The 14644-nt window shown below is 33.1% G+C and overlaps 1 protein-coding gene and 1 long non-coding RNA gene across 8 annotated transcripts in view; one reads left to right on the top strand and one right to left on the bottom strand.

Moving 5' to 3' along the window:
* Nucleotides 1–14644, top strand: part of nrm (neuromusculin) — a 527634-nt gene that overhangs the window by 68903 nt on the left and 444087 nt on the right. The window lies entirely within an intron of this gene.
* On the bottom strand, nt 1989–10378 carry LOC145725984 (uncharacterized). The gene is made up of 2 exons (XR_014177460.1): nt 2471–10378; nt 1989–2409 (listed from the first exon to the last, which is right to left on the bottom strand). It is a non-coding gene; the product is annotated as an uncharacterized LOC145725984 (long non-coding RNA).

Here is a 14644-nt window from a genome sequence, read left to right as displayed (position 1 = left end):
TTTATTTGACCACTATGCTCAGCTTATTTAGAAAAGTCTTGTGTAACAGCGCCAGAAGGACAAACGTTAAAGTGACATCAAGCTAAAAATAACAAAGCATTGTCTGGTTTGACAGGATGTAACTTTGATTGGGTGAGAGCTACAGAGTGGATTTTCTTATCAAAATGTTGCTAAAGCAATGCTTTATTTGACCACTATGTTCAACTTATCCAGAAAAGTTTTGAGTAGCAGCGCCGAAGGACAAACGTCAAAGTGACATAAAGCTAAAGACAACAAAGCACTGTCTGGTTTGACAGGCTGTAACTTCGATTGGGTAAGAGCTACAGAGTGGATTTTTTTATCAAAATGTTGCTAAAGCGATGCTTTATTTGACCACTCTGTTCAACTTATCCGGAAAAGTTTTTAGTAACAGCGCGAGAAAGACAAACGTCAAAGTAACACACATTATTTCCGTTGTGTTTTTGAAAGCACACCCTACCAAAACCGGTTACTTTCTGCTGATTTGCCTCTTGAATATTTAAGGGGCACGTTATAAAATATTCTCCGGGGCAAAACTCGAACATTAATCCCTCGAAAACGGGCTTGTAAATAATCCAACAAACATACAGCTTATCCATAATTAGTTCATATTCTCCGCTAAAGGTAACATTATTTCTTCGTATAAAGCTCACAGAAACTTGAACAAGTAACTGCCTGAAGCAAAGCTCGGCATAATGTAGCGAGGAAAGTTTTGGAACTTTGTGAAGATTAAACCTCTGATCTATTAGTTATCAGTGGTTGTCTGCTTAATGTTGTTTATGTATATCATAACTGGATTTAATTCCAAATCACTGTTATATGGTACTAATTGCTCGCAATCATTTATGAAAATTATTATTAGATTGATAACTTTTCAATTCTTTAAAAGCCAGTAAATTGATAATAAATGATTCTCGTCTTCCAATACTATTAACTTGAAATGCAGTAGGCCTATTGGACAAATTAATAAATTACCTTTTATCAATTGGAGCAGACAGTGTAGGTATGGGTAAAGAATATGATAATTCTAACTAAAAATAGAAATTTTAAAAACCTAAATTCAAACATTGGAAAAATTCTGAAAAATCTAATTTGCCCTAAAAGAAAAATGTAAAACATATCACTAGTTGAATTTTATTTATTCGTGTCAGAAGCATCAAAAACTAGTTGAATAATATTAAATTATTCAACGAGCATGGCAAGGCGAGTGTCGTAAATCATCGAGTGAGTAATAACCATTACATGCGTGTAGAATACTATACTTTTTCTACGACTGTGGTAAGTATTCACAGCGAAAGAAAATAACACACGGCGCAGTTACATACAAGTTAAAATATCAACTGCTGTTTGGTATATCGGATAATTTGAGCAAAAACCACACAGTCACACTGATTTTGTTACTTATCAAGTATATTTCGTTGTTTTATACCTCCATGAGTTTGAATTTGACAGTTTTTAGGTTTGGGACTGAACTATAATTGACGGAAAAATGCGATAATTGTCAAAATTCTCTTCATAACACTATAAAATACGTTTGGATCTGTTTATACTGATTTTATTAGATTTTAAAAGTGTTTCATGGTTTTACAGCTTGATGGAGAGGATTTTGACGTGTCTTATTTAAAAATAGATTAAAATTAAGTCAGAAACAGATAACCAAATGTTACAAATGCCAAAATTGCACTAATGAAGATGTAAAAGGCATTCAACCAAAGTCAAACTGATTTCGTTACTTTTTAAATATGTTTCGTTGTTTTATACCTCTATGGGATTAAATTTGATAGTTTTCAGGTTTAGGACTGAACTATAATTGACGGAAAAACGTGATAATTGTCAAAATTCTCTTCATAACACTATAAAATACTGTCACGTTTAATTTATGAGCCCTTCTGGGTTCACCAATTAAACTGACTCACGACGTTAAACGTCGTGCCGGGATCTCAGTTTTAAGGATGGAATCAAACACTGAGTTTTCTATTAAACACTTAAATCTATTAACCAAACAATACAGTCATGAACACACTAAAAGTTGACAATTTAACAATTCGTACTTACATATCATAAGCTAAGGACTTAGCATTTTCTGGCGGCTGGCTTGGTCACTTTCGTGTTGGAACAATTCTGGAGAATGGACTACTTAACTTGATCTTCTTGACCGAGGAGAGTCGACATCGCGACTTCCTGGGTCAGCTGGCCGCACTACCGTTGATCGGTTCACACTCTCTTTATACTGCTAAAATCGGCGTATTTTATACCCGATTGATCGGCTGACGCAGTTTGTTATTGTCGCTTGTTTTTCACACAGGGTTGCCAGAACAGTTTGAAGTGATGTCGCTATTACATGTTGTGAAAAGTCGCTACTTTGTCGCTACGTCAATTGTCAAATTGCTGCTGTCAAAAACAAATATTTTTTTCATAACCTGTTCATAATAGAAAATATTAGGTCTCCTACCTGCTTCACAAGTCTTCGATGTTGATGGCAAGAAATACTTTGAGATATCGCTCATCGCACAATTTTTTGATATCCAAATTCAAAAATGACCGAAGTTGAAGACAATCACAGAATCACGCCTGCGTATTTGCATTTACTTATTCTTATTTACATTTGGATTTAGTTGGGGGAACCCGGGGAACGCGGGAAAGTATGAAGTATGGTTAAGTTCTTGTTAAAATATGTTGACGTTTAGCGGACAATTGACACTTGACAGAGACACAAGTCACCGTACGTCGTACGTGTACGTCAACGTCAGTTTGTTCATAATAGAAATGTAAGAAATGGGAGGAAGCATCACTGCTGCTCATATACGTTCGACCAACCTTTTATTATATTACGTTACGATGACATTTTATCAGCAATATTATTGATATTTTATGATTATTTTACTTAAATCAAAAAGTCGCTACATATCACCACTTTTTCGTAAATCGCCGCTACGATTTCAGACAATTAAAAAGTCGCTATTTTAGCGACAAGTCGCTACGAATGGCAACCCTGTTTTCACATTTCTGTAAAGCAGGTGGTGGTGACTCATCACCGATACGGTGCACTCGGTGCATGACACATTCGGTGCATCGTGATGCGACCTTGCCTCGTGCGCTTATTATTTCGCAATCCTCGAATACTTTTATGTTTTTTAAGTTAATCAGTCCATCTTTCCAACTAACGGATTTTCCATTCGTGACATATGCCTCCGCCCCAGAAAAACTGGTCCCCAGTTTTAAAATAAAGGACACTTATATACTCCCCTTTAAAACAACCATCTTGAAAAAATATCTAACTTGTAACAGTATTATACAATTAAACCAAAATTTCAGATTGACGTACATAAAAACCATTAGAACAATCGATAAGCTACGGTACTACTAAGTACATTATGATTAAAGCATAGTATTGCTTATGATGAACACAAATAACTTACTAACACTAATAAACCCAGAAAAGGATAATGGAGTAGATTTATAAAGAAAGAAGTATCTAGGCTTCGAAAATACCAATTATTGAATGTGCGTAAAATACTTTACTCCATTTGCCTTACATCGCTTCCATCTAAACAATTTCTTAAATCTAACATAGTTTAATAGCGCAACACAGAGCACATTATTGTTAAGCCGAGAATAGTTCACTCTTACCACGAAGATGTTTACTGCGCATAACTAAATGCCACGTACGTATTCCTTATTACTTGCATCAAATTGATGGATGTGACGTGGGTAAAAGTCCAATGACGTGTTGGTATTGCGTGTGGACTATGTTGTATACCAACGTCAACAGTTGTGGAAGAAATTAAATGTCTTCAGCAGAGCAGGATCAACGTGTGGTATTATTTCGATCTGGCTTGTTGACTCTCATGTGTGCGTTTACATGAAATAAAAATAGGAACAAAGGTTAATATGTGTTCATTAAGGCTTAATATACTTATATCCAAAGTATACTCTGCATGCAGTGTTACGTATTACTTTATGAAGTTAACTGACATGTTAAAATAAACAGGAATCCGGTCCTGAAACTAAAAAGTTTGAACTCCGTAAGTATGAGACGCTCTAGTTTTCATTTTATGGAAAGTAGAACGTATCTGCCGGTTTAAAAAAAAACAGAAACATTAACCGTTCCTAATTAACTTCAAATCCTTTTGGAGAAGTTTGTTTTAAAAAAAATTGGATGTAATATCTTCAATCAAATGTTTTTCCTTCATTGATTTTTGTAAAAATAACAATATGCCATTAGTATATAAATGCAAGTAGGTATTAAATGATCAACTTAAATCCTTTCTGGCGTATTAAAAAAACTCTAATTATTGCATTACCACAAATTTGCATTGTTTGTCTTGGTTTCACTTTGCCTTACAAAGCTGAATCAAGGCTAAAGTTTGTCTTACTAAAAATGTCACGTTTAAAAACTCAGATGTCAAGTAGACCTTATCAATCAAATCAAAATGTCAAGTAGACCTTATTGCTGCTCATAAGCAGAGTATGGAATATTCTTCCCTATATTTCCAAAAGGCTCTAACTGAGCAACAAACGGCTGTGCTACCGCTTGCTCTAGATCATCTCTAGTTTGAGGATTAATGGGCCCCCCTGCTCGCACTTGCGCCTGGTTATCCGGATTCGGGCACAGTGCCGGATTGCGGACAACCTGACTTGCGTGGGATTCAGGTGGTCCCATAAGTTTGTGGTCCAAACGCACCTCCAGAAGATGCGCCAGCAGAATTCACTTCTGATGTTTCAACCCTTTGTTGTGTTTGGGGTACTACTGGTACCCGAAACTGGTGAAACGTAGCATTCGGTATATAAATATGCGTGTATTGGGAATGATTCGGTTGATTCAAAAATCACGTAATGAAAATCAATATGCATATAATGTAAACCGTCTTCCTAACTCGGACTATTTAAATTAGTCATTTATTTATGCGCGCAGCGACACATTCATTTCTCATCGCTCGCGAATTACATTCTTTGCCAAATGCATAAACAACTTATATGCCTAAGGTAATACGTCTATTACCGCATTATTGTACTTTAATTGCATTTTGCATTTTCTGCATTACTCGGTCTGTACTGAACAATGTCTGGTCTCATTGAGATATTATTCCGAACTGGCCAAATCAGCGAATTCCATGGTTTTAAGCATGGTGCACTTATTAACCTTTGGGAAAAAATTTCTCTGATAACCTAATATGACAAGTGTTCAAGTTTCAAAATTTGCTACTAGTATCTTGACATCTTGACCGTGCAATACAGTCTTTACTTGTCAATGTTCAATAAGTATTTAGCCCAGTTTTATTTCGTAAAGTCTTCAATTAATCAATTTACTCATACAATGAAAAATCATGATATAAAACTCAAGTGTACACTTTTTAACTTTTATAATAACAATGGCCATTTTTCTTAATTATTCTCATATGCTAAAAATTTGCATGTCAAAATGAAATTACAATGATATTTATCCATACGCAGTTTTTTAGACGCGTCGTTACCACGATGACTTAAATAACAAAGTGATTACCATACTGTATGCGGCATAAGAAAAGAATTATCTAATCAATTGTTTAGGTTACGTACCTATATATCGCATTTTTTCATGTGCACAAAACACAAAATATATCCTACTGTAGGATAATTCATTTAAGCAAATAAAAGTAAATCATTTTCATAACTCAATTATGAGCATTTTGACTTTATCGGGCTTGTAGCTTGTAACTCTGAATTATTCAGCAGTTCAATATTTGTTTCAAAAAAAGTAGTCGTAGTCAGTCTGCTAGAAATTTGTACAACTTATTGTACATCGTAATGAGACGATCCTATAAACGGAATTAAGGTAAACGATTAAAGCAACTAATACGCAAATTTCCAGGATAACGTATAACCGGTTGCTGTCAGGAATAGGAATCTCCGTTGCCTGAAAATGTTGACAAATTTAGCTACTTTATATGGATCTTTTTATATCCGAGTTTAAAGAAGTCTAGTATCAATTTGCTTCAAAGACCCAATTTCCAAAACATATGTTAAGGTGTAGCATACACACAATCATTTCAGCCTGCTACTAATTTCGCATTCAACGAGTATTTTTGGTTTGTTCCTTAAGAAAAATTCATGCACCGCCCTAACCTCGCTAACAGCAAACAGTATTGCTGTGTGGCACTAAAACAAATATTTATCAACATGTACAGACCTTTCTGTATCAGAAACTTCTCAACTGAGAAGGGAAAAATCAGAAACAACTACTTTGAGAGCTAATACTCCTACCAACATTGAATTATACTGTTTTTCCTGTTGAATTCTTGAGTATTTAAATTACTCCTTTATAAAAGATACCAATATTTTTTCATTGGCAATTCAATAATTATTTCATTTAATTATGAATCCTGAGCTGGACATCTTCGTACAGATGCACCAAAAATAGTTCAACTGCATGTAAGTTGAAACTTTAGTACTCATAAAACTCATTACAATGGGTCGGTTAAAGAAACAAACTCTATGTGCCACTTACATAATCAGGTATTACGCTCAGCTAGCGTTTTTCACCTTAATTATTAGACGTAATAAAATTCAGCTGAAATAAATTAAAAATAAAGTCACATTATCATGATGTGTGGGTCTTATCGTCTCATTCGAGCAGTATGTCTGTTGAATGTGTTAAATATCACTTCAGAAATACTTTATTACAAATGTATGATTTTCCATTTGTATTAAAAAAAAAACTTGAGCCACTTTTCAAATCAGTTGTCATTTTTTCCATAGTAAAATAAAATTTAATTATTCTTAGCCAATACAATATTTCGACTTGTTATTCCATGTAGGTAAATTATCATGTGCATTTAGAAGAAAAAAAAAAACATTAAAATTTATCAATCAGCAGTTTCTTTATCGACACCTTCGCGGCGATGCGACGAGACGAGTGCAAGAAAGCAAGTCGGTCACACCGGCACGCGGCGTCAAATAGAACTAATCAGTCTGCTTTACTTTATTTTCCACTAATGTCGCGATTTTTGCAAGCGACCAAATAATAACCTTCGATTTTTTATGTACTGTTCGTTTTCAAACGATAGAAACATATCGAAATCCTCTTTAACTCTGCACTATGCTTTTATTTAAAGCTGGTACCTACACATAATAAGTAAAAAATTATTTGTCGACAATTAGAAGTTTCATTCCGGCACACTTTTTGTCGTTATCGGGAATGCTTGACCTCGACATCGAAATAACACAATCCGCTGTTTTACAGTGTGGATTTTATTTTTTAACTTTAGATTTAGAAGTCATGTAAAAATTAATTTAATAGCATGCTGCAGTATGTAAAATTCATTTTTTTTTTCTCAAAATATTTGATTTTTCAGCTTAACTTTTATACAAACTTCTACTAAATAGAAATGCTAAAAGCATACATTTTGCTTTGAATATTGTAATCCACAAAATTGGGATACAGGGAATACTACATTTTTTAATTCGACTTGGTCGGCTGTGTCTCTATTTTGGTGTGAAGTTTTACGAGTTGATTTAAACATCGCAACTTTTCTTCGATAATCTATATTATCGATTTCATTTATGTTACTTGTCTGTAAATTAGGATGTAACATTTTCGATTGAACAGGAAAATCGGACTGAAACTTATTAGCAGTTTTTGATTTGCGTTTTTCTGAAATGCATAACATTGAATCCTTTGTCGTATTTGTATTGATTGATTCATTAACGTCGAATTTACCTATAACAGAATGCTTTAAAATAGGAACTGTTCTAAATCCCTTATTGACAATTTTAATGTATAAATTGTGCCCATTTTGCAAAAATGGTGTGTCTACACACAGATTTCTTGGACATAAATAACTGTCTCTTTTAATAAAATTGCATTTTGTTAAATCCGGCACATTATTCGCGGTTTTCAATTTTAACGTTATTTGCGTATTTGGTTTTACAATATACTTTCGGGCAACTTTTAATTTTATTACAGGTTTTACTGTTTTTACCACGTCAGAAATTTCTACACCCATTAGATACTCTTTCTGAACTTGGTTTTTAGATGTAACATCTAAATCAGGTCGATTGAGATTAACTGTTACTTTATCGTTGTTGTTTGTTGAAAAACTCAAAATATTTTTATTGTTATCAATTATTGCGTTAAAATTTGATAGAAAATTATGTCCCAGAATTAGAGGTTTAGAAAGATTTTTCACTACTAATGCTTCAATATCCAACTTTATGTTGTTAATTTTTAGAGTTACTTTCGAAGTACCAACTGGGTTAAAAGTATAACCTCCTACCGAAGTTAATTGGATTTTCTCTGATGATAAAGACATGTTAGTTATAAGATTTAAATCAATTAAGTTTGGTTCACATCCTGTATCTAAAATTACATCAAACAAATTGTCTTCGTTATTTATCGAAGCTTTGATTGACAATAAATTGCTACCTTTACTGTTTGTCGAGTTTATAGCAACTTCATCGACACTTAACATTGAGTTTTCACATTTACTAGGATACTGATGTGTAGAAAAATTCTTATTTTGTCCAAAATTGTAAAACTTGTTGCTACCTCGATTAAAATTTTGATATTTTGGTGAACAATTACTTCTGGTCTTACTATTTCTTATACCTCGATTTTGATCAAACCTAGAATAATTTTGCTTTTCTTGTGACACATTTCGATAGTAAAAATCATTTTTGTTTAACTTGGTCCCTTTGTAATTATTATTTCCACAATAATTGTTGGACTGAAATTCACAATTTTTACAATACTTATTTGACCAAGTGCGATTACCATCGAATTTGTTTTTCAATCGATCATTACGAGACCGAAAATTCATTCCGTCCGAAATGTAAAATTTACTTTGCCGATTCATTTGATTAAATAATACACGCTCTTTAATATTACTTATTTTCAAGACTAGTTGGTTTAAATCACTCAAATTTTTATTATTAGAGCTTAGCAAATAATACATTTCAAAACACGACGGATTTAAACCGTTTTCAAAATAATCTCTAAAAGTTTCAAAAGACATGTCTGGGCTAATTTCATTTGCCAAGGTAAGTAAGTCATAATAATAAGTTTTAATGTCTTCATTGTCCCGATGTTTACGCGTGTTTAATCTAAATTTCAATTTACGAAATGGTTGGTCACCTGCGAATTCTTTTAGAAAATCTGTTCGAAATATTGCCCAAGTATTCAAAACATTTTTTGGATCATTTACATAGTTTTGATACCAAACTTGTGCTGGTCCGTCCAAATAATTATTAAAATATGAAATCTTTAAAGAATAAGTCCAGTTGTTTAATCTTGCGGACTTTTCATATTTATTTAAAAATGTAATGGGGCAATCATTTGATGGATTAAACGTAGGTGGACACGTAAATTTAGGGATGGCCGGGGTTTTTGGTTCGGCCAGTGCTGTACGTAAAGTTATATTAGCCATTAATTTCTTGACTTTTTTAACATAAGACACGATCGTTTCAGTAATACTGACATGCTTTTAACAATTTAGAAAACAAATATTCAAAATGACAATGTAGAACAAAATTAATTATGCAAAAAGAAAAATTGTATTTTTGCTTTAAAGAGGTAATTTTCACTCATGATGAGAAAAATCAAAAATATTTTTTCTGGTTTAAAAATTCACTTTTTTTTAACAGTGTTATACACACATTTACACACATTATTTTCCTGAATCTGAATCATACCCCAAAAGATAAAATAAAAATAAAAAACTCAACTATTGTTTTTCATCCATCTCAAAACAGACCGGCGCCTCCACCAAATGTCACGTTTAATTTATGAGCCCTTCTGGGTTCACCAATTAAACTGACTCACGACGTTAAACGTCGTGCCGGGATCTCAGTTTTAAGGATGGAATCAAACACTGAGTTTTCTATTAAACACTTAAATCTATTAACCAAACAATACAGTCATGAACACACTAAAAGTTGACAATTTAACAATTCGTACTTACATATCATAAGCTAAGGACTTAGCATTTTCTGGCGGCTGGCTTGGTCACTTTCGTGTTGGAACAATTCTGGAGAATGGACTACTTAACTTGATCTTCTTGACCGAGGAGAGTCGACATCGCGACTTCCTGGGTCAGCTGGCCGCACTACCGTTGATCGGTTCACACTCTCTTTATACTGCTAAAATCGGCGTATTTTATACCCGATTGATCGGCTGACGCAGTTTGTTATTGTCGCTTGTTTTTCACATTTCTGTAAAGCAGGTGGTGGTGACTCATCACCGATACGGTGCACTCGGTGCATGACACATTCGGTGCATCGTGATGCGACCTTGCCTCGTGCGCTTATTATTTCGCAATCCTCGAATACTTTTATGTTTTTTAAGTTAATCAGTCCATCTTTCCAACTAACGGATTTTCCATTCGTGACAATACGTTTGGATCTGTTTATACTGATTTTACTGGATTTTAAAAGTGTTTCATGGTTTTACAGCTTTATGGAGAGGATTTTGACGTGTCTTATTTAAAAATAGATTAAAATTAAGTCAGAAACAGATAACCAAATGTTACAAATGCCAAAATTGCACTAATGAAGATGTAAAAGGCATTCAACCAAAGTCAAACTGATTTCGTTACTTTTTAAATATGTTTCGTTGTTTTATACCTCTATGGGATTAAATTTGATAGTTTTCAGGTTTAGGACTGAACTATAATTGACGGAAAAACGTGATAATTGTCAAAATTCTCTTCATAACACTATAAAATACGTTTGGATCTGTTTATACTGATTTTACTGGATTTTAAAAGTGTTTCATGGTTTTACAGCTTTATGGAGAGGATTTTGACGTGTCTTATTTAAAAATAGATTAAAATTAAGTCAGAAACAGATAACCAAATGTTACAAATGCCAAAATTGCACTAATGAAGATGTAAAAGGCATTCCACCAAAGTCAAACTGATTTCGTTACTTTTTAAATGTTTCGTTGTTTTATACCTCTATGGGATTAAATTTGATAGTTTTCAGGTTTAGGACTGAACTATAATTGACGGAAAAATGCGATAATTGTCAAAATTCTCTTCATAAGACTATAAAATACGTTTGGATCTGTTTATACTGATTTTACTAGATTTTAAAAGTGTTTCATGGTTTTACAGCTTGATGGAGAGGATTTTGACGTGTCTTATTTAAAAATAGATTAAAATTAAGTCAGAAACAGACAACCAAATGTTACAAACGCAAAAAATGCACTAATGAAGATGTAAAAGGCATTCCACCAAAGTCAAACTGATTTCGTTACTTTTTAAATGTTTCGTTGTTTTATACCTCTATGGGATTAAATTTCATAGTTTTCAGGTTTGGGACTGAACTATAATTGACGGAAAAACGTGATAATTGTCAAAATTCTCTTCATAAGACTATAAAATACGTTTGGATCTGTTTATACTGATTTTACTGGATTTTAAAAGTGTTTCATGGTTTTACAGCTTGATGGAGAGGATTTTGACGTGTCTTGTTTAAAAATAGATTAAAATTAAGTCAGAAACAGACAACCAAATGTTACAAATGCCAAAATTGCACTAATGAAGATGTAAAAGGCATTCCACCAAAGTCAAACTGATTTCGTTACTTTTTAAATGTTTCGTTGTTTTATACCTCTATGGGATTAAATTTGATAGTTTTCAGGTTTAGGACTGTACTATAATTGACGGAAAAATGTGATAATTGTCAAAATTCTCTTCATAAGACTATAAAATACGTTTGGATCTGTTTATACTGATTTTACTAGATTTTAAAAGTGTTTCATGGTTTTACAGCTTGATGGAGAGGATTTTGACGTGTCTTATTTAAAAATAGATTAAAATTAAGTCAGAAACAGACAACCAAATGTTACAAACGCAAAAAATGCACTAATGAAGATGTAAAAGGCATTCCACCAAAGTCAAACTGATTTCGTTACTTTTTAAATGTTTCGTTGTTTTATACCTCTATGGGATTAAATTTCATAGTTTTCAGGTTTAGGACTGAACTATAATTGACGGAAAAACGTGATAATTGTCAAAATTCTCTTCATAACACTATAAAATACGTTTGGATCTGTTTATACTGATTTTACTGGATTTTAAAAGTGTTTCATGGTTTTACAGCTTGATGGAGAGGATTTTGACGTGTCTTATTTAAAAATAGATTAAAATTAAGTCAGAAACAGACAACCAAATGTTACAAATGCCAAAATTGCACTAATAAAGGTGTAAAAGGCATTCCACCAAAGTCAAACTGATTTCGTTACTTTTTAAATGTTTCGTTGTTTTATACCTCTATGGGATTAAATTTCATAGTTTTCAGGTTTAGGACTGAACTATAATTGACGGAAAAACGTGATAATTGTCAAAATTCTCTTCATAACACTATAAAATACGTTTGGATCTGTTTATACTGATTTTACTGGATTTTAAAAGTGTTTCATGGTTTTACAGCTTGATGGAGAGGATTTTGACGTGTCTTGTTTAAAAATAGATTAAAATTAAGTCAGAAACAGACAACCAAATGTTACAAATGCCAAAATTGCACTAATGAAGATGTAAAAGGCATTCAACCAAAGTCAAACTGATTTCGTTACTTTTTAAATATGTTTCGTTGTTTTATACCTCTATGGGATTGAGTTTGACAGTTTCCAGGTTTAGGACTGTACTATAATTGACGGAAAAATGTGATAATTGTCAAAATTCTCTTCATGAGACTATAAAATACGTTTGGATCTGTTTATACTGATTTTACTAGATTTTAAAAGTGTTTCATGGTTTTACAGCTTGATGGAGAGGATTTTGACGTGTCTTATTTAAAAATAGATTAAAATTAAGTCAGAAACAGACAACCAAATGTTACAAACGCAAAAAATGCACTAATGAAGATGTAAAAGGCATTCCACCAAAGTCAAACTGATTTCGTTACTTTTTAAATATGTTTCGTTGTTTTATACTTTTATGGGATTAAATTTGACAGTTTCCAGGTTTAGGACTGTACTATAATTGACGGAAAAATGTGATAATTGTCAAAATTCTCTTCATAACACTATAAAATACGTTTGGATCTGTTTATACTGATTTTACTGGATTTTAAAAGTGTTTCATGGTTTTACAGCTTTATGGAGAGGATTTTGACGTGTCTTATTTAAAAATAGATTAAAATTAAGTCAGAAACAGACAACCAAATGTTACAAATGCCAAAATTGCACTAATGAAGGTGTAAAAGGCATTCAACCAAAGTCAAACTAATTTCGTTACTTTTCTAGTATGTTTCGTTGTTTTGTACCTCAATGGGATTGAATTTGACAGTTTTCAGATTTAGAACAGAACAAAAGACAGAGCTGTACTAGCAACCAAATGTAATCTGTCATAATGTAATAGAAAGGAAAATCAAGGGTTAGGAATAACACTTTGGACTTTTACGTCGCCACAGGAAGGTAAATATTTTAAATTTGACAAATGATGAAGCAAACGTTTACAAATGTTTCATTCAAATCCTTTGTGTATCTATTAACTGCTACGTCACTCCACTTTGCTTTGACTTTTGCTATATATGGTGTATTGGTGGTGTCCGCAGGTAGACTGAACCAGTGAGTAATGACTCGTTACTCAAGAGTAGGTTATAGGTGTTATTATGTACTCAAAACTAGTGAGTAATGAGCATGTTATTAAACCGAGTTAAGGGAACCTCCTTTTCGATGGTCAGATCTCTCTCTCTCTCCCAAGCAGCACAACAAAAACAAGAACAAGAAGAATGGACAACCAAAATAAAAAGAATACCATAACGTCTCTTCATCTTTACGACGGGTAAAGGACAGAGGAGGAGGAAACAAAAAAAAAAAACATAAAACGTAAAGTGTAACAAAATCATAATTTAATAAAATGACCATCATAATCAAGTAAGTTATGTTGATTACTAGTATTAAAATGCAAAACTGAGTATTTAAGTTAATGTTATTGATAAATGATAGTAATTAATTGGTGAACGTACTTGAATTAAATTCGGTAATTAATTTGGACAGTTGGGTTTGTGTCAAATTTCTACTTAGAGCAAAGGGCGTAAATTATTTGGAATCAACACGAAACTTTCTGGGCCGCATACAGTTTGGTGGTTAACGGAAATCGGTTTGCAGCCAAAACTAATTAGGGAAAGCTTCAATTTCAATAAGTTTGAAGTTGATTTTGCTACTCGAACGAAACAGCTGAAACCGGCATTTTAACCGCGAACTTTAATAATTCTATATACAAATACCGAACTGTTTTGGTTTTGTTCGTGTCGGTTTGATTAATAATTGTTTTGTGTATACAGATTTTTTGACACAAACCGTCCAATGCAGATTCTTTGAACTCAACAATTTTCTTTCTTACGAAAGTTTCGAATTCAAGAGAGAGGCCGGGGTGCTTAGTTTGCGTTCCCCAACTTTCGCTATTGTATCGCGAGCATCCTTTCCATGAATAGAATCTGCCCAAAACAAATGGCTGATTTATAGCGTGATTTATTGCCCGGGCTCGATTTTGTTAGTCTCGAAACCTAGTCAGGTATAACCCATTATTCACACAGAAGTGAGGGAAAAAAACTCTCAACGTTAATAAAAATGCAACCGCCAAATCACCGGGCTCCGATTAAATTAGAGCCTTTTCGGAGGTGGGTAAGGTACGATTTGCCT

The sequence above is a fragment of the Ips typographus genome, linkage group LG3, assembly GCF_016097725.1.
Source record: "Ips typographus isolate SLU linkage group LG3, UJ_Ityp_2.0, whole genome shotgun sequence".
NCBI lineage: Eukaryota > Metazoa > Arthropoda > Insecta > Coleoptera > Curculionidae > Ips > Ips typographus.
This window is presented reverse-complemented; position numbering and strand designations above follow the sequence as displayed.